Genomic DNA, 25,074 nt, shown 5'->3' on the forward strand with positions numbered 1-25,074 from the left:
TTTCATATTTATTGACTCACTAATCTTTTGGTTCCATCTTCCTTTTTTTTATTTGTCACACAATTTTTTTTTTAATCTGTGAACAATTTTTCAACCACTTACGAATGTTCAGTTACTTCCCACTTTCATTAGTATAGCACAGGCACGTACGCAGGAATTTGTTTCGGGGGGGGGGGGGCAATTTGTTTAGGGGGGGGCCAAATCCTTTAAACCCATTATTCTGCGAGAAAAATCAGAAAATTATGGGAAAATGAAAGAAATCCTAAGATTTCGGGGGTGGGGGGGCGGGCCCGGAGGCTCCCCCCCATCTGCGTACGTCCCTGGTATAGCACAACGGTAAGAGCACATCCCGAAGCTGTGTTAACTTAGGTTGTAATCTTGGAAAATTAAAAAATTTAAAATATTAAATATAAGTGAAATTTTGGCCCAAAAACGATTTGTTTTTGCATAATTTGATCTTTTTTGTTGGTTTCCCTCGACTCATTGACTTTTCCCGTCTATATATTTAAAACTTAAATAAATTTTGTGTTATCTTTAAGCACAACTCAGTGCTTTTGCGCCCCTAATGCTCATTTTTATTAATAGATTCTTGGGAAAAAAAATTCTCCACTTTTTGGTTCATATTGAAATGAGTTTAATTTTTTTTTTTTTACTGTTTTACATCCTTCCCAAAAAATTATTTGTAAGTTTCTCGACTTTAGAGACCCAACCAAACAGCTGTAGGGTAAAATTTTTGGGGCTGAATTGTGCTAACTCTTCTTTTGTTTGTTACTTTCTTTTGGTTGAGAGTTACGATTCAAATTACAAACGGAAAAATACATATTATACAAATTAACTGTTGTTTCGTATAGGAACTGAAGACAACGATTGAAATATTTTTGTTCGATAAAATAAAAACGAAACAAAAAATCTGTCACTCGGAACTGCTTAAATCTTCATGTTGGAGCGATGCAAATTTGAAGCTAGAGGAGGTGAGACTGAGACTGAGCCAATCTAAAATATTAGGCGGGAAGGGAGCGATTAAAATGATTTTTTGGGTCCTTTTAAGAAGCTGGATTTATTAAGATCGTTTATATTGAAATTTAACAATAAATAAAAAAAATCTAGTTAGTTTTTCTTCTTTTCTTCAAAACTCTAAAGTGTCCTGTGTTTATTGATCTGCCTTTTATTTTGTACGTATTACTCATCAACTTCTGGTTTAAAACACCAATAATGGCCAATTAAAAGCAACAACAACAGGATAAGCAAAATAGTAGCCAGGGGTTTTATACACGCATCGGGGGGGGGGGGTGTCTGTTTGTTGTGCAACTAAACTAGAAGCAGCATTTACACATGAAGGAATAATAATTTCATGAAGGTAAAGAAGCAAGAATTGTTATTATTGTATACTTTTTAGGCACCTTTTAAAAGTTGGAGGGAGGTAAAAATATATTTATCAAATTATAAGGGCAACAAATGTCCCCTCCCCTCTTTAAGTACCGCTCTTGATAGCGAAATTAAAGTACCCTGCCTTGAAAAGAGGCTTTTCAATCAAAAGTTACGAAAAAGTTACGATTTTAAGAGTTGGACGTTACGAACTATTTTCGTCAGGGGGCAACCCGGCTTACCGACTATTAAGGGAGAATGATGTGCCTGAATATGACTGCAGGCTTGAATTACATTGGGCCTTCAGTTTGTTAGCAACACAATCTGAAGCGAACTGACTCCCTATTTAAATAATGATAAAATTAGGCGAAGGACGCACTTTTTAAAATTGCTTAATTATTTCTATGGCCTTGATATCCATAAGGGACAGTTTTTCCAGACTAAGCTAAATTATGAACAGGGTTGCTTCCGTGGCCTGGAAAAATTTACTAAATCTGAGAGGAAAAATTTACCAAATCGCCTCTGTTTGTACTGAATGCTCAAAAAATTTTTTCGAGCATAAGATTTAAAATATAGGAGGCAGAGTTGCCAACTTGCACACTTTTTGTGTGAAATGCACTCTTTTGCCCATTATTTGCACTTTGCACACTTTTATGAAATGATGACAGAAAAAGTATTAATCGAAATAAAAAATTAAACTATTTAAGTGCAAAAGATAGAACAGCTAGCCGGTATGATCTCTGTTATCTATGCCTGGGCCGTCCCCCAGGCTCTTTCTCGTTTTGTCAGCCATTTACCAAGAAGTAGATTAAAGCATAGAAAACCAGTGAAAACCTGGTAAATTCAAATGAAGTTTTATAGAAGGAAGGTGAAACCTGTTGGGCACAACTGTTCTTCATGGAAATGGAAAAGTGAGTATGAAGCATGAAGTAAGGTGATGTAGAAGCAACAACCAAAATAAACCTACTAAAGTCTAGTCTCAAACTAATAAAATACTGGCCTGTGGCCTGTGCACCATTTTAAAGCGTGAATGACCCGTATCTTCTTGTGATAGCCATTTTTTTCTGAAATAAACATCTTATCTTACCAGCCAGGGGTCCAAGAATTTGCTTTGGACAGGACCCATACTATCAAAATGATATAAAAGGGTAAATTTGGAAAATATAGGGTAGCCTAAAATTGTGATTTAGACTTTAGACACTTCTTGCTATTTTGGAAAGCAGTTGAGTTAGGTGAATGACACTTTCATAAATGAATCCAGGGCAAAAAATATTCGAACAAATTGTAAATGACAATGAAAAATCGGCAAGTATTGAGCACTTCATATTTTTGACCTCTGAATAAAGCGAACATACCACTCAATCAGTGATGCCAAACGTGGTACAATTGTACCATTTTGGTACATTTCACCTCTACTTGTACAGTTTAGTACAATCCTACAACATATGGCACATTTTGCAAAATTATGGTACAATGTGGTACAATTCAGTATTTTTGTACTGATGTTTGTTTTCTATCATTTATAAATAATTTTATTTCAACCTGATCTTGTTTGCCATAGTCAAGATAAGAGACAGACAAGTAGTCACCGGTCACTTCTTTTCCTTTTTTCGTAAACAGACACTTCCGGCTTCTAAAAGTCAGACAAAAACATCTCTGTCTATCAAGTCTTACCGAATGAAAATGAAAAGTTAACAATGAAGCTATAATGACAGGCTTTTGTTTTATCATATGACTCCTGCCAAACACTGTAGCAATAGTAGATTTTTTGGCATTTTCATAAACATTTTAACACAATTTTTAATTATTTTAGTTAAGAGTGTCGTTTTGCCCGACATTGATGCATCAGACAGAAACGATCTGAATGGTGTTTTAAATTGATACATATTAGTAGTGTATCTACAATGTTTACAACAAGAGAGTCCCACCATATAGCTACAACGATTACAACAAGACAGTCCCACTATATAGCTACAATACTTACAACAAGACAGTCCCACCATACAAGCAGACAGTGCAATGACCGGATTCAACTACCGTGAAAACTCGTGCTGATCTCTGTTCAAAGTGCGTGATGTTTTCATGGTAGTGATTCGTTTCCTTTGTATGAAATTCTTAAATTCTGTCTGTAAATTAATTTGTTTAATTAATTTACATAATTTTTTTTTATAATTAATGAATTTACATAATTAAATTAATTAATTTAATTTTTTTCAGAGTTCATTTTGGATTTTTACATTTTCTTGATTTTTCAAAGTTCATTTTGAATTTCTTTCGTTGAAATGCAAGAGTTGGAATATTTAAGTAGTGTTTTGTCGTGGTTTACCATGTCACAGTTACATTATCTTGATTTTTCAAAGTTCATTTTGAATTTCTTTCATGAAATACAAGAGTTGGAATATTTCAGTAGTGTTTTATCATGGTTTACCTTGTCCAAGTTACATTCTCTTGATTTTTCAAAGTTCATTTTGCATTTCTTTCCTTGAAATGCAAGAGTTGGAATATTTCAGTAGTGTTTTGTCGTGGTTTACCTTGTCACAGTGACATTCTCTTGATTTTTCAAAGTTTATTGTGGGTTTTTTTCCTTAAAATGCAAGAGTTGGAATATTTCAGTAGTGTTTTGTTGTGATTTACCTTGTCACAGTTACATTCTCTTGGTTTTCAAAGTTAATTTTATGATTTCTTTCGTTGAAATTCAAGAGTTGGAATATTTCAGTAGTGTTTTTTATGGTTTACCTTGTCACTGCTACATTCTACAAATTTTTCAAAGTTCATTTTGAATGTCTTTAGTTTAACTGCCAGAGCTGGAATAATTCAGTGGTGTTTCTTCGCGATTTACATTGTCACAGTTAAAGTCTCTTGATTTTTAAAAGTTAATTTTTGAATTCTTTATTTTAAATTAAAGACTTGGAATATTTAAGTAGTGTTTTGTTGTGCTTTACCTTTTCACAGTTACATTCTCTTGATTTTTCAGTTCATTTTGAATTTCTTTCGTGAAATGCAAGAGTTGGAATATTTGAATAGTGTTTTATCGTGGTTTACCTTGTCACAGTTACATTCTCTTGATTTTTCAAAGCTCATTTTGGATTTCTTTCCTTGAAATGCAAGAGTTAGAATATTTCTGTAGTGCAGTGGTCATTTCAAACAGACCGTCGGTTATACAACATGGTCGTAGGCCGAATCCATTAATATCATCAACTAAGAAAGTATGTTCGCATGATAGTGTTACTGTAGCATTGAATGCTGAAGAGGAGAAGTATTTAAACTATGAAATAAGTACAAGTGGTAGCACCATCGGAAACGTATGCGTCCATTGTCACGACAGTGAGGAATTAAATTGCTTTGCATTACCAAAAAAATTCAACTCTTGTGAAGGTGGATATGCGAGATTGAGATCTCTGGAGATGATTGCACTCAAAGAGAATGCCAACATAAAAATAATAGTTGATGAAGAAGGGCATCTTCTTGCTAGTGCTTGTGGTAACATGTTACCCAGTGTTAAACCATATCGTCAGCTTTCGGGTATTAGCATTCAAATGAAAGCAAAGACGATGAGAAAGGCCTACTCTTCTGATATTATCATAAACCATATTATAATTTAAGTATCAAATTGAACAAATTCTTTATTAAAATTCGTTATAGATATCATTTGTCGGCTACGTCAGATAACATTGACAAAATCTATCTATTAGAATGATTAAATTCTTTATCATCAGCCGTTGTCGGATTTTTCATTATGAAAAAATTGTAAGTAAGTAACAAACTCTTTCTTGAATTCACCTCTTGCATTCACAATACAGAAAGTATAAAAAAATAATAATTAGGCATTGAGATAGGCAAACATCCGCCCAGACACATAAGCAGAGGAAGTGAGAGAGACAAAAACACGTATAAATGTAAGGATTCAAGCATACAAACCGACAGAGACAAGCACTGAGCTAAGCAAACACCAGACCAGACACATAAGCAGAGGAAGTTAAAGAGACAAAAACACATATAAATATATAGATTCTTACATACAAATCGACAAAACAGTCACCGAGATAAGCAAACATCCGCCCAGACACATAGGCAAGGAGAGTGAGAGAGACAAAAACACATGCAAATATATTGATTCCGACATACAAACCGACAGAGACAGGCATTGAGATAGGCAAACACCCACCCAGGTACATATGAAGAGGTAGTGAGGGAGACAAAAACAAATATAAATGTATGGATTCTGACACACAAACCAACAAAGACAGGCATTGAGATAGGCAAACACCTGCCCAGACACATAAGCAGAGGAAGTGAGGTAGACAAAAACACATATAAATATATTGAATCAGGAATAAAAACCTATAGAGAAAGGCATTCAGATAAGCAAACAACCACCCAGACACATAATAATAGGAAGCAAGTGAGACAAAACACATATACATTTAAGGATTCTGACATAAAATGCAATACTTACCCAAATTGAGATAGGCAAATATTCGGCCAGACACAAAGGCAGAGGAGAGTGAAAGAGATAAAAATACATAAATATATGGATTCAAGGATAAACCCCGACAGAGACAGGCACTGAGATAAGCAAACACCCGCCTAGACACATAAGCAGAGGAAGTGAGAGAGACAAAAACACATATAAATGTAAGGATTCTGACATACAAAGTAACAATCACAGGCATTGAGATAGACAAACATCCACCCAGACACATAGGCAAGGAGAGCGAGAGTGACAAAAACACATATAAATATATTGATTCAGGCATACAAACCGACAGAGACAGGCATTGAGATAGACAAAAACCCACCCAGACACATAAGTAGAGAAAGTGAAAGAGACAAAAACACATATAAATATATAGATTCTGACATACAAATCGATAAAGACAGGCATTGAGATAAGCAAACATCGGCCCAGACACATAGGCAAGGAGAGTAACAGAGACAAAAACACATGCAAATATATAGATTCTGACATACAAATTGACAAAGAAAGGCATTGAGATAGGCAAACACCCGCCCTTAAACATAAGCAGAGGAGGTGAGGGAGACAAAAAAACACAACTAAATATCATGATTCTAACTGAAAAACCGACAAAAACAGGCATTGAGATAGGCAAACATCCGCCCAGACACATAAGCAGAGGAAGTGACAGAGACAAAAACACCTATTAATATATCGATTCTGACACACAAATCGACAAAGACAGGCATTGAGATAAGCAAACATCCGCCCAGACACATAAGCAGCGGGAGTGAGAGAGACAAAAACACAAGCAAATATAGTGATTCTGACATACAAACCGAAAAATACTGGTATTAAGATAGTCCAACCTCCACCCAGTCACATAAGCAGAGGAAATGGGAGAGATAAAACCACATATAAATGTAAGGATTCTGATACACAAACCAACAAAGACAGGCATTGAGATAGGCAAACACCTGCCCAGACACATAAGCAGAGGAAGTGAGGGAGAGAAAAACACATATAAATATATGGATTCAGGCATACAAACCGACAGAGACAGGTACTGAGATAAGCAAACACCCACCCAGACACATAAGCAGAGGAAGTGAGAGAAACAAAAACACATATAAATGTAAGGATTCTGACATACAAAGCACCAATCACAGGCATTGAGATAGGCAAACATCCGCCCAGACATATAGGCAAGGAGAGTGAGAGAGACATAAACACTTATAAATATATGGATTCAGGCATACAAACTGAAAGATACAGGCACAGAGATAAGCACATAAGCAGAGGAAGTGAGAGAGACAAAAACACATATAAATGTAAGGATTCTGACATACAAAGCAACAATCACCATCATTGAGATAGACAAACATCCGCCCAGACACATAGGTAAGGAAAGCGAGAGAGACAAAAGCATATATAAATATATAGATTCATACCTACAAACCAACAATAACAGGTATTGAGATAGGCAAAAACCCGCCCAGACACATAAGAAGAGGAAGTGAGTGAGACGAAAACGCAAATTAAAATATTGATTCTGACATACAAATCGACAAAAACAGGCATTGAAATAAGCAAACATCCGCCCAGACAAATCAGCAGAGGAAGTAAGAGAGACAAAAACACCTATAAATATATAGATTCTGACATACAAATCGACAAAGACAGGCATTGAGATAATCAAACATCCGCCCAGACACATAGGCAGGGAGACACAGAGACAAAAACACATCCAAATATAGTGATTCAGACATACAAACCGACAAAAACAGGCATTGAGATAGGCAAACACCCGCCCAGACACAAAAGCAGAGGAAGTGAGAGAGACAAAAACACCTCTAAATATATAGATTCTGACATACAAATCAACAAAGACGGGCATTGAGATAAGCAAACATCCGCCCAGACACATAGGCAGGGAGAGTGAGAGAGACAAAAATACATGCAAATATGTTGATTCAGTCATACAAACCGACAGAGACTGGCATTGAGATAGGCAAACACCCGCCCAGACACAAGCAGAGGAAGTGAGGGAGACAAAAATACGTATAAATATATGGATTTTGACATACAAACCGACATTGAGATAGGCAAACATCCGCCCAACCACATAAGCAGAGGAAGTGGGAGAGATAAAAACACACAAAAATGTAAGGATTCTGACACACAAACCCACAAAGACAGGCATTGAGATAGGCAAACATCCGCCCAGACAAATAAGACGAGGAAGTGAGGGAGACAAAGACACATATAAATATATAGATTCAGGCATATAAACCGAGAGAGACAGGCACTGACATAAGCAAACATCCGCCAATTCAGATAAGCAGAGGAAGTGAGAGAGACAAAACACATATAAATGTAAGGATTCTGACATACAAAGCAACAATCACAGGCATTGAGATAGGCAAACATCCACCCAGACAAATAAGCAGAGGAAGTGAGAGAAACAAAAACACTAATAAATAAATGGATTGTCACATACAAACCAACAAACACAGACACTGAGATAAGCAAACATCCGCCCAGACACATATGCCCAGAGAGTGAGAGAGACGAAAACCCGTGCAAATATATATATTCAGACATACAAAGCAACAATGACAGGCTTAGAGATAGGCGAACACCCGCCCAGACACATAAGCGGAGGAAGTGAGAGAGAGAGACAAAAAAACACATATAAATTAATGGATTCTGACATACAAACCAACAATGACAGGCATTGAGATAGGCAAAGTCTCGCTCAGACGCAGAGTCATAAGGAGAGAGATATCCAAAACGTTGGGTTGATCTAGGTTCACTTAGCGGGGCGCGCCACTCTAAGTCACTCTGGGCGGGTGTTTGCCTATCTCAATGCCTGTGATTGTTCCTTTGTATGTCTGAATCTATATATTTATATTTTTTTTTGTCACTCTCGCTCTCCTTGCCTATGTGTCTGGGCGGATGTTTGTCTATCTCAATGATGGTGATTGTTGCTTTGTGTGTCAGAATCCTTACATTTATATGTGTTTTTGTCTCTTTCACTTTCTCTACTTATGTGTCTGGGTGGGTTTTTGCCTATCTCAATGCCTGTCTCTGTCGGTTTGTATGCCTGATCAATATATTTATATGTGTTTTTGTCACTCTCGCTCTCCTTGCCTATGTGTCTGGGTGGATGTTTGTCTATCTCAATGCCTTTGATTGTTGCTTTGTATGTCAGAATCCTTACATTTATATGTGTTTTTGTCTCTCTCACTTCCTCTGCTTATGTGTCTGGGCGGGTGTTGTTTATCTCAGTGCCTGTCTCTGTCGGTTTGTAGGCCTGAATCCATATATTTATGTGTTTTTGTCTCTCTCACTCTCCTTGCCTTTGTGTCTGGGCGGATGTTTTCCTATCTCAATGATGGTGATTGTTGCTTTGTATGTCAGAATCCTTACATTTATATGTGTTTTTGTCTCTCTCACTTCCTCTGCTTATGTGTCTGGGCGGGTGTTCGCTTATCTCAGTATCTGTCTCTGTCGGTTTGAATGGCTGAATCCATATATTTATATGTGTTTTTGTCTACCTCACTTCCTCTGCTTATGTGTCTGGGCAGGTGTTTGCCTATCTCAATGCCTGTCTTTGTTGGTTTGTGTGTCAGAATCCTTACATTTATATGTGTTTTTGTCTCCCTCACTTCCTCTTTTTATGTACCTGGGTGGGTGTTTGCCTATCTCAATGCCTGTCTCTATCGGTTTGTATGTCTGAATCAATATATTTGCATGTGTTTTTGTCTCTCTTACTCTCCTTACCTATGTGTCTGGGTGGATGTTTGCTTATCTCAGTGACTGTTTTGTCGATTTGTATGTCAGAATCTATATATTTATATGTGTTTTAGTCTCTTTCACTTCCTCTGCTTATGTTTCTGGGCAGGTTTTTGCTTATCTCAGTACCTGTCTCTGTCGGTTTGTATGCTTGAATCCATACATTTATACGTGTTTTTGTCTCTCTCACTTCCTCTGCTTATGGGTCTGGGCGGATGTTTGCCTATATCAATGCCTAATTATTTTTTTTTTATAATTTCTGTATTGTGTATGCAAGAGGTGAATTCAAGAAAGAGTTGGTTACTTACTTACAATTTTTTCATGATGACAAATCTGACAACGACTGATGATAAAGAATTTGTTTATTCTAATAGATAGATTTTGTCAATGTTATCTGACGTACCCGACAAATGATATCGATAACGAATTTTAATAAAGAATTTGTTCAATTTGATACTTAAACTTTGTCAGTGTTATCAAACGTATCTGTCAAAAGACATTGATAAAGAATTTACTCACTCTAATACTTAGATTCCGTCAAAGCTATTCCAAATATCTGTCAATAGATGTTGATAGAGAATTTATTCGTTCTCATACTTAGATTTTCTCTATATTGACCTATCTATCTGACATATGATGTATGCAAATTCCTTTTCTTACATCTCCGATGTTTTAATAGACATTCTAAACGTTGATATTCTGGCTTACTCTAAGAATAATGAACACATAACAAAGTAATGCATTACATATTTTTAATGATATAATGTCATATAGAATATTAATACAAAAAATATATTGTTATTATACATTATTAATATCAATGAACAACTTTGGTCATTTTGAATCTGTTCCATAAAATGGTTCACCATGTTCTCTCTTGATACTATAGCTGTTGTCTTCTCTTAGTTCGTAATCAGTAGAATAATCATTATTCCATTTTGAGTCATTCTAAATTTTTACAGGTGATTCATCGACAGGCTCAATATGCTTTTCGTCTTTATTATTATTTCATTCATTGAATGATTGATCAACGTCAGTAACGTTTCCTGGTACTTTGTTTTTCATCTATTCCTCTTTGTATTCCATAGTCATATATCCTGCTAATACCTTTTTTCTTTTTTTGGCAACTTCACTGTCTATTATCACACTATTTTTACACAGGTAACAGTTCCGGCACGTACACAAGATATGGTTTATGATATTAGCAGAAGAGTAAGCCTTTCTTTTCATCTTTGCTTTCATTTGAATACTATTACCTGAAAGCTGACGATACGGTTTAACACTGGGTAACATGTATCCACAAGCACTAGCAAGAAGATGCCCTTCTTCATCAACTATTATTTTTATGTTGGCATTTTCTTTGAGTGCAATCATCTCCGGAGATCTCAATCTCGCATATCCACCATCATAAGAGTTGAATTTTTTTGGTACTCCAAAGAAATTTAATTCCTTACTGTCATGACAATGCACGCATGTGTTTCCGATGCTGCTACCAGTTTTACTTATTTCATAGTTTAATCACTTCTTTTTATCAGATTTCCATGCTAAAGTAACACTATCATGCAAGCATACTTTCTTAGTTGATGGTATTAATGGATTTGACTTACGGCCATGTTGTATAACCGTCGGTTTGTTTGAAATGACCACTACACTACTGAAATAATCCATCTCTTGCATATCAAGGAAAGAAGTCCAAAATGAACTTTGAAAAATCAAAAGAATGTAACTATGACAAGATAAACCATGACAAAACACTACTGAAATATTCCACCTCATGTATTTAAAGGAAATAAATCCAAAATGAACTTTGAAAAATTAATAGAATGTAACTGTGACAAGGTAAACCACGATAAAATACTATTGAAATATTCGAACTCTTGCAATTCACGAAAGAAATTCAAAATGAACTTTGAAAAATAGAGAGAATGTAACTGTAAAAAGGTAAAGCACAACAAAACACTACTTAAATATTCCAACTCTTGCATTTCAACGAAAGAAATCCAAAATGAACTTTGAAAAATTAAGAGAATGTAACTGTGACAAGGTAAAGCACAACAAGACACTGCTGAAATATTCCAACTCTTGCATTTCACGAAAGAAATTCAAACTGAACTTTGAAAAATTAAGAGAATGTAACTGTGACATGGTAAACCACGACAAAACGCAACTGAAATATTCCAATTCACGCATTTCAAGAAAGAAATTCCAAATGCGTTTTAAAAAATCCAGAGAAAGCAATTATGACAATGTTAACCATAACAAATCCCCACTTAAATATTCCAACTCTTTCATTTAAAAGAAATAAATATTAAAATGAACTGGAAAATCAAGATAATGCAACTGTAACAAGGTTAGTCACTACAAACCACTGCTGAAATATTCCAACTCTTGCTACTAAACGAAAGAAATACAAAATTAACTGTGAAAAATCAATAGAATGTAACAGTGACAAGGTAAACCACGACAAAACACTACTGAAATATTCCAACTCTTGCATTTAAAGGAATGAAATCCAAAATGAACTTCAAAAAATCAAGAGAGTGTAATTGCGACAAGGTACACCACGTCAAAACACTACTGGAATATTCCAACTCTTGCATTTTATGAAAGAAATTCAAAATGAACTTTGAAAAGTCAAGAGAATGTAACTGTGACATGGTAAACCGCGACAAAACACTACTGAAATATTTTAACTCTTGCATTTCACGAAAAAAATTCAAAATGAACTTTGAAAAATCAAGAGAATGTAACTGTGACAAGGTAAACCACAACAAAACCATACTGGTAGATTGTAACCCTTGCATTTCGACGAATGTAATTCAAAATGAACATTTAAAAATTAAGAGAATGTAACTCTGAAAAGGTAAACCACGACAAAAAACTACTGAAATAATACAACTCTAGAATTTCAGTGAAAGAAATTCAAAATGAACTTTGAAAAATCAAGAGAATGTAAAAATCCAAAATGAACTCTGAAAAAAAAAATAATTAATGTAATTATGTAAATTAATTAATAATAAAAAAATTTATGTAAATTAATTAAACAAATTAATTTACAGACAGAATTTCAGAATTTCATACAAAGGAAACGAATCACTACCATGAAAACATCACGCACTTTGAACAGAGATCAGCACGAATTTTCACGGTAGTTGAATCCGCTCATTACACTGTCTGCTTGTATTGGCGGGACTGTCTTATTGTAAGCATTGTAGCTATATGGTGGGACTGTCTTGTTGTAAGCAATGTAGCTATATGGTGGGACTGTCTTGTTGTAAGCATTATACCTACACTACTAATATGTATCAATTTAAAACACCCTTCAGATTGTTTCGGTCTGGTGCATCAATGTCGGGCAAAACGACACTCTTAACTAAAATAATTAAAAATTGTGTTAAAATGTTTATGGAAATGCCAAAAAATCTACTAATGCTACAGTTTTTGGCAGGAGTCATATGATAAAATAAAAGCCTGTCATTATAGCTTCATTGTTAACTTTTCATTTTCACTCGGTAAGACTTGATAGACAGAGATGTTTTTGTCTGACTTTTAGAAGCCGGAAGTGTCTGTTTACGAAAAAAGGAAAAGAGGTGACCGGTGACTACTTGTCTGTCTCTTATCTTGACTATGGCAAACAAGATCAGGTTGAAATAAAATTATTTATAATTTATAGAAAACAAACATCAGTACAAAAATACTTAATTGTACCACATTGTACTGAAATTTTGCAAAATGTGCCTTATGTTGGGGGATTGTACTAAACTATACCAGTAGAGGTAAAATATACCAAAATGGTACAATTTTACCACGTTTGGCATCACTAATTGAGTGGTATGTTCACTTTATTCATAGGTCAAAAATATGAAGTGCTCAATACTTGCCGATTTTTCATTGTCATTTACAATTTGTCCGAATATTTTTGGCCCTGGATTCATTTATGAAAGTGATAAGACAAAGAAAAGATCAGTGATATGCGTTTCCGCAATTCTGGATACTTGATTTCGCCACTGCGAGTCTCCAGACTAAATATCTTAATCCACTACTGCTCAACTGACAGGTCTTCAACCTGGGTATCTCCCAAATGAAGCTCAGTGACATCAGTCATTGTCTATGACCTCCATTCTACGTCCATTTCTTGGAGGCAACACTTTTCTCTTAGAACAAGAAATCTCACAAACAGTGGGCTTAGAGATTTTGGTTTAAAATTTTTTGCATTCCTTGTTTCAACCAAAGCGTCTTATAAGGGTCTTGGGTGTGCTTGGCTAGAACTAAATAGTATTTTCAGCAAGACTGGTAAAAGAGATCAATATTATCACTTGGTCCTTGAGCATCTACGAGTCCTTGCATTGCATTAGTTGCAGCTATTCCCACATATGTCTGGTTTAAAGGCACGTACTCACTTGAAAGCTAAGGATCCAGCTCAGTAAACAAAGCAAAACTGCAAATATAGTCCAGTTTCATGAAGTTAGACGTTACATCATTCACAAGTTTGCTGACATATGCCTTTAGGGACTGAAAAACTGGAAGCTCAGATTGAAAAACTTTGTTGAATTCGTTGGAGAGGCCAAGAGAGTCGTCCATGAATTCAAGTTATGGCTTTGTCAACTTGATTTGTAATGTTTACAAGATAAGGTCATTGGTCACAGTTGGGTCGTCAAACTTGATTTCTATGACATACTCAGTACTAGCAACCTGATGCTCAATAAAACTCTTTATGCAGGCCTGAAGGAACAACTAACGGGTTTATCCTGGTGCAAGAAATGAGAGTGCTTTGGACTGAAAAAACTCCTGAAATTCAGCATACTTATCTCGTATGGAAGCGCTTTTGTAAAAGTGGGCATAGATAATCCGCGCCTAGTCTTCCCGTGTCTTGGGAAGTGACACGCATGCATAGGATGAACATAAGTGAATAAGATGGCATGAGCATTTCACGTTCAATATGTGGGACACCTTGGCTATCATTAGCGGTGAAACAGATCTATTGGCTCCAAACCTGACGTTGGTTGTATTTGTACAAAATCCAACAATTTTTTTGCTAGGGAATTGAGTCTTTTTTTCAATGACTTTTTGATGCACTTAGTAAGACCCTCAGCCAATTCATCACTAAATTCATTTTAATGATGGTAAGGTTCAGGTGATAAAGTTCATTTCTGACGCAAATGCATGTTAAATTTTCATTGAGGATGCAATTCTGACTATAGAGGTAAGTTTATATCTTAGCCACCTGAATAATCCGTCAATATAAACCTTACCCACAATTGCTGCATAGCCTAACCAATACTCCCTTATGTCAGCAGTTTAAACTAATCAAAGCCATTGCATAAAAAATAAAATAAATGCTAGGCTACCTAAATAATATTCCAGGGTTCAGCTTTTTGAAATTTCGACAATTACAACACCGTAAGCCAGTGTTGCTACATAAGCCTTTTTAAAAACCGAACATACGCAATCTTTGAGAATTTTTCAGTCTTTTGTTTGAAATAAATACAAAAAACAAGTTTTTTAAACTGAAAGTAAGGAGCGACATTAAAACTTAAAACGAACAGAAATTATTCTGTATATGAAAGAGACTGTCCCCTCCTCAACGCCTCGCTCATTACGCTAAAGTTTTATATTGTTTTAAAAAATAGAGTCGGGAGAAACAGTCTAACTTTAGCGTAAAGAGCGAAGCGTTGAGGAGGGGACAGTCTCTTTCATGTACAGAATCATTTCTGTTCGTTTTAAGTTTTAATGTCGCTCCTTACTTTCAGTTAAAAAAACTTATATTTTTTTATTTAGTTTTTGAACGTTTTTGAATAAATGCAGGTTTTGATCTTGGCTCACAGTACATGAATAATTAAAACAAAATTGTCATATTAATTTACTTTTATTTGGTTAAATTGCTTTCTCGAAACTTGTTTAATTTTATTTACGAACGTTTTTATTAGTAATAAATATACGTAACTTATGAATTAACTTACGTAACGAACTTCTATATTCATATATTTTTAATACGTTTATTAGGGGGTTCGCCCCCTAGTCAATACCTTGCTCTTTAAGAAAAGGTTAAAATTTTGTTCCAATTCTTTAGAAATAACCGCTAAATCACAAAGGCCGTTAATTAGAATAAATAGCTCTTATGAAAGTACTAAAAAATCTTTGGCTTAAAGACCGAGGCATTGACTACGGGGTGAACCCAATTATATATGTAATATTTTCTGTTTGTTTAAAGTTTCGATGTTGCGTCTGTTGCAGTTGAAATACTTGTTTTTTTATATTAAATTAATGATCTTTTTTTAAATAATGCTGGGAAGTCCGGCGTCCCCTTCATAGCAATGTCCCTTCCCCCATGAAAACTTCCTTCATGGAAAGATCCTCCCACATAACCCCTGACCCACCCCTCCCCCCCACTACCAGGAAAAATCTCCCCTGAAAACGTCTGTATACTTCCAAATAACCAATACTATATGTTAGCATTGGGTAAAGTCCATAACTTTCAGCCCTCCCCCCGGGAACTTCGGGGGATTAAGTCATCCTAAAAGACATACTTATAATATTTTCGAACATGCTGAACAAAATGGCTACCTCAAAATTTTGATCAGGAGACTTTTGGAAAAAATGAGCTTGGGAGGGGGCCTAGTTGCCCTCAATTTTTTTGGTCACTTAAAAAGGGCACTAGAACTTTCAATTTCCATTCCAATGAGCCCTCCCACGATATTCTAGGACAACTGGGTCGATAAGATCACCCCTGGGAAAAAAAAACAAAAACAAACAAATAATCACGCAACCGTGATCTTTCTTCTGACAAAAAATGTAAAATTCCACATTTTTCTAGATGGGAGCTTGAAACCTCTACAGTAGGGTTCTCTGATACGCGGAATATGATTGTGGGATTTTCATTAAGGTTCTATATTTTTAGGGGGTCTTTCCCCCTTTTTTTGAAAATCAGCCAAATTTTCTCAGGCGCCTAACTTTTGATGGGTATGATTAAACTTGATGAAACTTATATATTTGAAATCAGCATTAAAATGTGATTATTTTGATGTAGGCTATCTATTTGTATCAAAATATCGTTTTCTAGAGTTTCGGTTACCATTGAGCCGGGTCGCTCCTTACTTACAGTTCGTTACCACGAACTGTTTGAAAATAAAATTTTCAGTTAAAATCCTTACTTCACCCCAGATTTCCCTAAAAACCATTTCTTTACCCCAAATTTCCCTTTGTCCCTAGATTCAAAATAAGTGTCCCTAAAAGAAGTGATTTCTCCCTAGAAGTGGAATCCCTGGTTTTGTCAGTACTTGTTGTATGTTTTTATACTTTGATGCAGGGTTGCCACCGTCAGTAGGATTTTACTAGATCTAGTAAAAAAAAATCTAGTAAATTTAGAGGATCTAGTAAATTTCCCAAAATCTAGTAAAAACTAGTAAAAAGTCATGATTTATAGTAAACAAAACTTTTTTTTATTTTCCATGAATTCAGGGAAAAAAATTATCGTAAACATATGACAATTTTTGCGTGTCTGTTTTACAATTTACAATTTTGCTTGTCTGTCTCAGAGACAGACAAGCAGTCCCCTATTTTCATAAATAGACACTTCACTTCCGGCGTCTAAAGGTCGACAAAATCAGCTTTCTGTGTATCAAATCTTACCAACTAAAAATGACACTATAATGACACTTGGATTTGTGACGATTGGGAATCTATTGGAATCAAAACAAAAGCCAACCACCCATGGTGATTAGGTGAACCTCGTCAGTTTTAAAATTTTTATTGAGGAAAAAGGAGCCTGCTTAGAGAAATTAAAATTAAGTAGAAATGTAACATTATATATATATAAATATATATATATATATATATATATATATATATATATATATATATATATATATATATATATATATATATATATATATATATATATATATATATATATATATATATATATATATATATATATATATATATATATATATATATATATATATATATATATATATATATATATATATATATATATATATATATATAAAAAAGAAAAAAGATTGTGAAAATCGTATTGATTATCCTCCTATAGTAAAAATCGATGTGAATGGTGCACGTGCGGTGTCGCCGCACGCGCAAAAATTTTAAGCATTTAGTAAAAACAGATGCGATCTAGTAAATTTTCCTCTCCGATTTAGTAAATTCATCTAGGTCAGGGTGCAACATGCTTTGATGTAACACAATGGAACAAATTAACCATTGTAGCCCACATTTATATGTAAACCAATATCAACTTGTTGTTAGAGTACCAATTTATATCTACAGTTTCTCAATAACTTATAATTCCAAATCAATACGATGTATAATATATTATAACTTTTACATATCATATATATATATATATATATATATATATATATATATATATATATATATATATATATATATATATATATATATATATATATATATATAAAAGAAGAAAAAAGGAAAAAGGATTGTGAAAATCGTATTGATTATCCTCCTATAGTAAAAATCGATGCTGAATGGTGCGCGTGCGGTGTCGCCGCACGCGCAAAAATTTTTTTTAAGCATTTAGTAAAAACAGATGCGATCTAGTAAATTTTTCCTCTCCGATTTAGTAAATTCATCTAGGTCAGGGTGGCAACCATGCTTTGATGTAACACAATGGAACAAATTAACCATTGTAGCCCACATTTATATGTAAACCAATATCAACTTGTTGTTAGAGTGACCAATTTATATCTGACAGTTTCTCAATAACTTATAATTCCAAATCAATACGATGTATAATATATTATAACTTTTACACTACCCTCCAGTGTTACCAACACCTCAAAACAGAATATACCACAAATTGCATGAAACATGTACCAAAGATTAAAAAATTGTGCTATATTCCAAATTTTTTTCCACGTGTTACGCTTTGCGTAACACGCGGATCATCGGTGACATAAAGTACCATCTATGTAAATTTTGCATAAGAAATTTTCATAAAGATAATTTCTTAAACCACATTGGCCTGACATAACATCAAGAAAAAAAAATGAGCAAAAATGGGGTTTTTAAAGGCCAAATGAAAATACTGAAAACACAGAACAATGCGAATAAATTTTTGGATTTTGTGCAAATCGCGGATATTGGCGAATAACTCGCTTTTCTGGTTGTTAGGTATTTGGTTTTAATTCTTATAACTTTTGGCTTTTTTGAATTTTATTCTTCTTTTAAGTTTTTGGTTTTTTCTTTGGTTTTTTGGTTCTTTTCACATTGATTTTCCGCGCTTGTTTTTTGTTGGTTTTTTCTTCGGCACTTTCCTCGGAGACATTATTTCGTTTTGCGCTGAAGAAGAGAGGCATTTGTCCTCTCGAAATATTCGCTTGGTTGTGTTTTTTCAGTATTTTCATTTGGCCTTTAAAAATCCAATTTTTGCTAGTTTTTCTTTCTTTATGAGACATTTTCATTCACTTTCTCTCTCCATTCCTTTGTTTTTCTTTCTCTTCTAATACAGTACATTACTCCTGACATTACTTGAAGAAATTGTTCGGAGTAACATATATTACTATATAAACATTTTCTAGAGGCCAACAAAAGTCGTTTCGGCCATTTACGACCATTTATAGCACTGCTTGAAATTGATCCCAAATAACGATTATAATACAAATCAGGGGCTAAAATTGCATTTTAACCTTGTATTCTTACAACATATTGCCGAAAAGCAGTTGCTGAGACCTGATTTTCCATTTAATAGTTTGCATAAAAATCCCCCTTTTCTCTTTTATGAAGATTTCGATAGAGGGGAGGATCGTTCCTGTAGCCCTACCCTAATATAAGCTACCGACTACAAACAATACAGGAAAAAAATTCTTTTTAAATTGAGACTGATTAAAGAAATGACTTTGGGGGCTATGGTCTGGTCTAACACTTACTGGAGATTGTAATGTTGATACAATATTTTTCTCCAAATGCCTATAGAAGATACTCCACTCACCTTGTAAGGTCGAGTTTGATATACCCCCACGAATGGTACAATAGAGGCCATGTCTTTCACTATCTTTGAAATCATCTTAAATATTTAGATAACTGCATCTTTTATTTTCTTAAACTGGAACTGACTTTAAAAACTTGGGCTTATCTGAGTTTCCCACTACTCTATACTGCAAAAACTATAGATAAAAAATTATTAAAAATAGGACATTAAACATTACTATATGAGTCAAAAGCCATAGTAGTACTTGCAGTTGCAGATTTTCTGTAGGCCTACCCTTTTCCAGTATTTCCCCAGTTGTGGTATGTCACTACGATCATGGGGGGTTTCCACTCCTTGATAACAACTTGTTTAGCAACCAGAACAGCCTTAAGAGTAGAAAAGGCAAGTCTGTTTCTCAATTTTGTTTTGTTTAAATTAATAGTTGAAAAAGCCCTCTCCGCACAAGCAGAAGAATGTGGTAGGATAAGCATTTTCTTCATGAATTCACCACAGAATGGAAAACTTTTGACTTGAGGACCATCACATCGTTCTAGTACTTTAAACCAGAAATAAACTGGGTCAGAATCTGCACATTTCTTGAGATCAGCGCAAAATGGCAGCCTTTTCCATTCTTTGGCAATGTTTTCCACATTATTCTCCTTTGCCAAATTTGCAAACTGGACAAGTAGTCAAACAATGCTTAAATTTGAGTGGTCATGAGACATAGCTATCTTTGGGTCCAGTCTGTCTAAGTTTTTAGCCAACGAATATTTTGAACTGAAAAACCTTTTCCTTATGTTATTGCTCAGTTCTATCATATTTCCGTACAAACCGTTTTGAAGGCAGTTGCAGCTGATAACGAAATTTTATTGTTAATAAATATAACCTTTACACGACTACCACAGTCTACTTCTTTCATGTCTCAAAAGTGATGTGGGTCACTGAGCTGTATCAAAGGTGCTTCTGTTGTTTCCACGTAGTTTGTTGTCATAAAAAGGTTTATAATCACTTTATACAGCTCAATAACTTGACTGTTCAAGATGTGAATTTTAGTATCCTGTGACTGAAACAACCAATTGAGGTCAGTAACAAATGGTAGGATAAATGCGAGAAAAGCAAAATAAGCTTTGAATGTAGGGGACAGCTATTTTTCGAGTATAGCTGTGGCTTTGGCTGGCTTGTTTCCTTCTTTAAAGCTTTCACTCCGGAAGAAAAGTATCAAACAATCCCATTGTTCGAGATAACGCATAATAACTGGAAGTCGAGAAAGCCACCTAGCTGTGCGATGGCGCAGGATTCAGTTTTCGTCTACCTCCATGAACTTCTGCATTTCAACAAACTCACCAGCCCTTTTGGGGCTTCTGCCAAATAAATTGTAGACGTCCTGATAGAATTCTTCTACGTTTGAAGGTAGCTTATGACTTGCTGCACTGGCACACAAATGGATGGAGTGGCATGTACACACAAGAACAAGTCGGTTTGGTAAATCCAGCGAAAGCTTGGCTTGCACACCACCTTGTACTGCCATCATCACAGATGCATTATCTGATGCAGAACCAATCAGATTCTGCTTTGGCACTCCAATCTTTTTAAACAGAAGTTTTGTTTACACTATATATATATATCTTTAGCTGTGCACTGCTTTACTTCAACCAATTGCAAGAATGTTTCCTTCACAACTTTCTTCCATCCACAATTCTGAGCTTCCTTCACTTTGGCGACCTAACAAATGACAACAACAAGACTTTTCGAAATACTCATATCAGTATTTTCATCAATACTTACCGAAAAATGGTTCTTTCTCATAAGGTTGCACAAGCCCACATGAGCTACTTGTCCAATAATTTTATTAATCACATGTGTAGTTTTTGTGCGGCTACACTGAACACCCTTTGCAACGTCCGAGTCAGGAAATGCTCTTTTTGAGGTTTCGGGAAGCTCTTTCATAATATTGATTGCCAAGTTATGCCTTGCTAGAAATCAACCTAAAGTCAGTTCGGCCTGCCTGATTCTCTGTCTTTTTAGAAGTCTTTCATTCCTTCCTATACTATTTATTGAGCAATGGAGGATGGGAGCACAACTACGTGTTGCAAACACCTTTTTTAAACGAATATGATTGCTCAGGTGGCGCATAATATGAAAACTACTACCTGATAAGTCGATATTACACAGAATACAGCGAGGCTGCCCTGTGTGCCCTTTTCCGATGTACTGTTTACCCTCAATGTCAATATTCCAATTTTGTTTTCTTTTGTCAAAGTTTTCTTTTGTCATTCTGCTTCCTTGTAGTAGCTTTCTTAGCTCCAGCAGCCGTCACGTGTGATTCTGCTTCATCAGTAACTGAAGGCGTTTTGTCATCTTCTAAACTGTTGCTACAGCTAGCAACAACAGTTGAGCTGTCTAACTGAATTTCCTCTTCCCTTGCTACAGCAGTGCTCGCAGACCGGCTCAACTCTGAATCTGCAATAACACTCCCAACAGTCAGATTGCTTCTTATATTTTTGTCTCGGTCTAAATCTTCCACTTCAGAGTACTGTTCTCTAATATTGGTCAAAATAGATGAGTATGTATGAGATTCTTCTTCACTGGTTTTATTACTAACTATGGCCATGCTTTTTCTTTTTCTCAATGTTTCTGAAGTTCTCCTAACTAGACAACAATTAACGTTCTAGGAGCTCGTTGTTGGTTGTTGGCTACAAGAATTTTCAATTATATTTATTGTAGGATTTTGAGACTGATCCTCATCATTTCATAAAATTTAATTTTTATGTGTCTGTATTCAAATAAGATAGTAAAAAATGTAAATATACGTATGATATTTACTCAACTGAAAACGAAATTAGATTATTTTTATAATTATATATTTTATATTACATTAAATATTACTCTATTCTTAATCAAGTTATCTATCATTACATTTATGCTCCTCAAGGTTTTAAAACTAATCTTAACAGTTTTTGCCATGACCAAATTTGTTTCCTGCAATATTTTCAGTCATTATACACTTTGTAAATTATAACAAAATACTAAAGCTATGGTGCACTTGTTGATTTTCACATATTTGTTAATAAAATAAACTGGATATACGAAGGCTTGAATGGATATATTTAAAGGATGACTTCTACCAGATGTTCTAAAATAAAGTCATTAATTATAGGGGATCAACAGTCAACCCAACAGTTCAAACAATGAAGTTGTACGCTCATAAAAGTCAGACAATTTCCGTTTTAAGGTGCTGTTTTCACTGAAAGTATTAGAACTCTTTTTTTAGGAGGAACTGAAAATCATGATAATCATAAGGGCACCATAATAAGTAAATTGCTACGAGGAATCTATGGAACCTTAGACCTGTACAACAGTTAGGTTTATAACAATAACAAATAGGTATAAAAATTAGGTGTATAACCATACGGTGAGTGAGAGGGGGCTCCGGCCCCTCCCACCCACAATTTCACCAAAATCGTCAGATCAACAATTTGAGATAGGTATTTGGTTCATAATAGTTAAAAGGCCCAATAAACATGCGTTCAGGTATAAGATTCCCCCCCCCTCCCCCACCCCAGGGGATAGGTCTTTAGGTTATAAATTTGGCAATTGTTTGGGCCGAGGGTTTGGTATTGAGTTGTAGGCATACATTATAGGGTGGGGGGGGACACAAGTTCTGGTGGGTGGATTTCCACAGGGAAGAAATTTTCCTGGGAGTAAAATTGTCGGGAAACATTTTGCACTGGACAAATATGCCAGAATTCTCGTACAAAATTCTTTTTATGAGTCTTGCTTTCTCTTTTCCATCTCGATTTTACGCGTAGAGTGGTTAAGTGTAATTGTCTAGAACAAAGTTTCAATGCGATTGAATTTTATAGAGAATTTTTCTATGGTAAGGGGGTTTCTCCGCGGAGTTTAGGCCAGAATTCCAGGAATTATTTAAAAACGATCAGAATTAAAGAAAAACAACAAGTTTTTTCAACTGAAAGTGAGGAGCAACATCAAAACTTAAAAAAGAAAGAAATTATTACGTATATAAGGGGGGTCACTCCCTCCTCAACACCTCTCTCTTTACGCTAAAGTTTGAATTTTGTTCCAATTGTGTTAGAATGACTCCTGAAACACAAGGACCGTTTAATTAGAACAATAGGGTAAGATGCATTTTTAAAAGTACTAAAAAAACTTGAGCGTAAAGAAAAAGGTGTTGAGGGGTGGTAAAGGATAGCATATATTAAATACGTAACCTAACCTAATCTAGCCTAAGTACCTCCCCCCCCCTAAACCCCAAAACAACAGTTTAAATATCGTAAACGCAATGAAAACCACGCTTTGCATTGCATTTATCTATAGCGGTCTCTTTCAGTTAACCCGTCTGGCGGGTTTTTCGGTACCGGTTTCCTTGCACAATATATTATGTTATATATAGTAATGTAGGTACTCCTTCGTTATACCTACTCTTTTATATATGTCAAACTGTAAAAGCGACGAAAAACCCATTTTTACGGGATGATTCAAGACACCGCTGTAGAGAAATACAATGTATAGCGTGGTTTTAATTGCATATAAAATATTTGAAGTGTTGTTGTTTTTTTTTGGGGGGGGGGGAAGTACCTAGGTTAGGGTACGTATTTAATATATGCTATGCCTTGCCACACCCTCCCCCCCCATTTAATGCGCAAATATATAGCCCAAATTTGTTTCTAAACTATTATATATTCATCTTATTTTATTTCATTAGCATTAACCAAACTAGCAGTATATAAAAGAGTAGGTATAACGAAGGAGTACCACAATATATATATATATATATATATATATATATATATATATATATATATATATATATATATATATATATATATATATATATATATATATATATATATATATATATATATATATATATATATATATATATATATATATATATATATATATATATATTGTGCTACGAAACCAGTCACGAATAACCCGCCAGACGGGTTAACTGCAAGAGACCACGATAGAGAAATATACTTAAAAACGTGGTATTAATTTTGTTTCCGCTATTTGCACTGTTGTTTTTTGGGTTTAGGGGGGGGGGGTCATGACGCTAGGGTAAGTTAGGTTAAGTATTTAATATATGCTATCCTTTATCACCACTCAACACCTTGCTCTTTACGCTCAAGTTTTTGGAACAAAATTGGAAAATTGGAACACAGAATTCGAACAAAATTCAAAATTTAGCGTAAAGTGCGAGGTGTTGAGGAGGGAGTAACCCCCTTTATATACGTAATAATTTCTTTCTTTTTTAAGTTTTGATGTTGCTCCTCACTTTCAATTGAAAAAACTTGTTTTTTTTTTACTCTGATCGTTTTTAAATAATGCCAGGAAATCTGGCCCCACCTCCACAGAGAAACCCGTTCCCCACGAAAATATCCTCTAGACAATTCAATCCCGGTGGAAATTTACCCCGGAAAATTATTCTTAACCCCTCCACGCGTAAAATTGAGACGGAAAAGAGAAAGCAAGACATAAGAAA

The sequence above is a fragment of the Artemia sp. Qi Xiang Cuo genome, chromosome 15 (genome assembly GCF_049724085.1).
Source record: "Artemia sp. Qi Xiang Cuo chromosome 15, ASM4972408v1, whole genome shotgun sequence".
NCBI lineage: Eukaryota > Metazoa > Arthropoda > Branchiopoda > Anostraca > Artemiidae > Artemia > Artemia sp. Qi Xiang Cuo.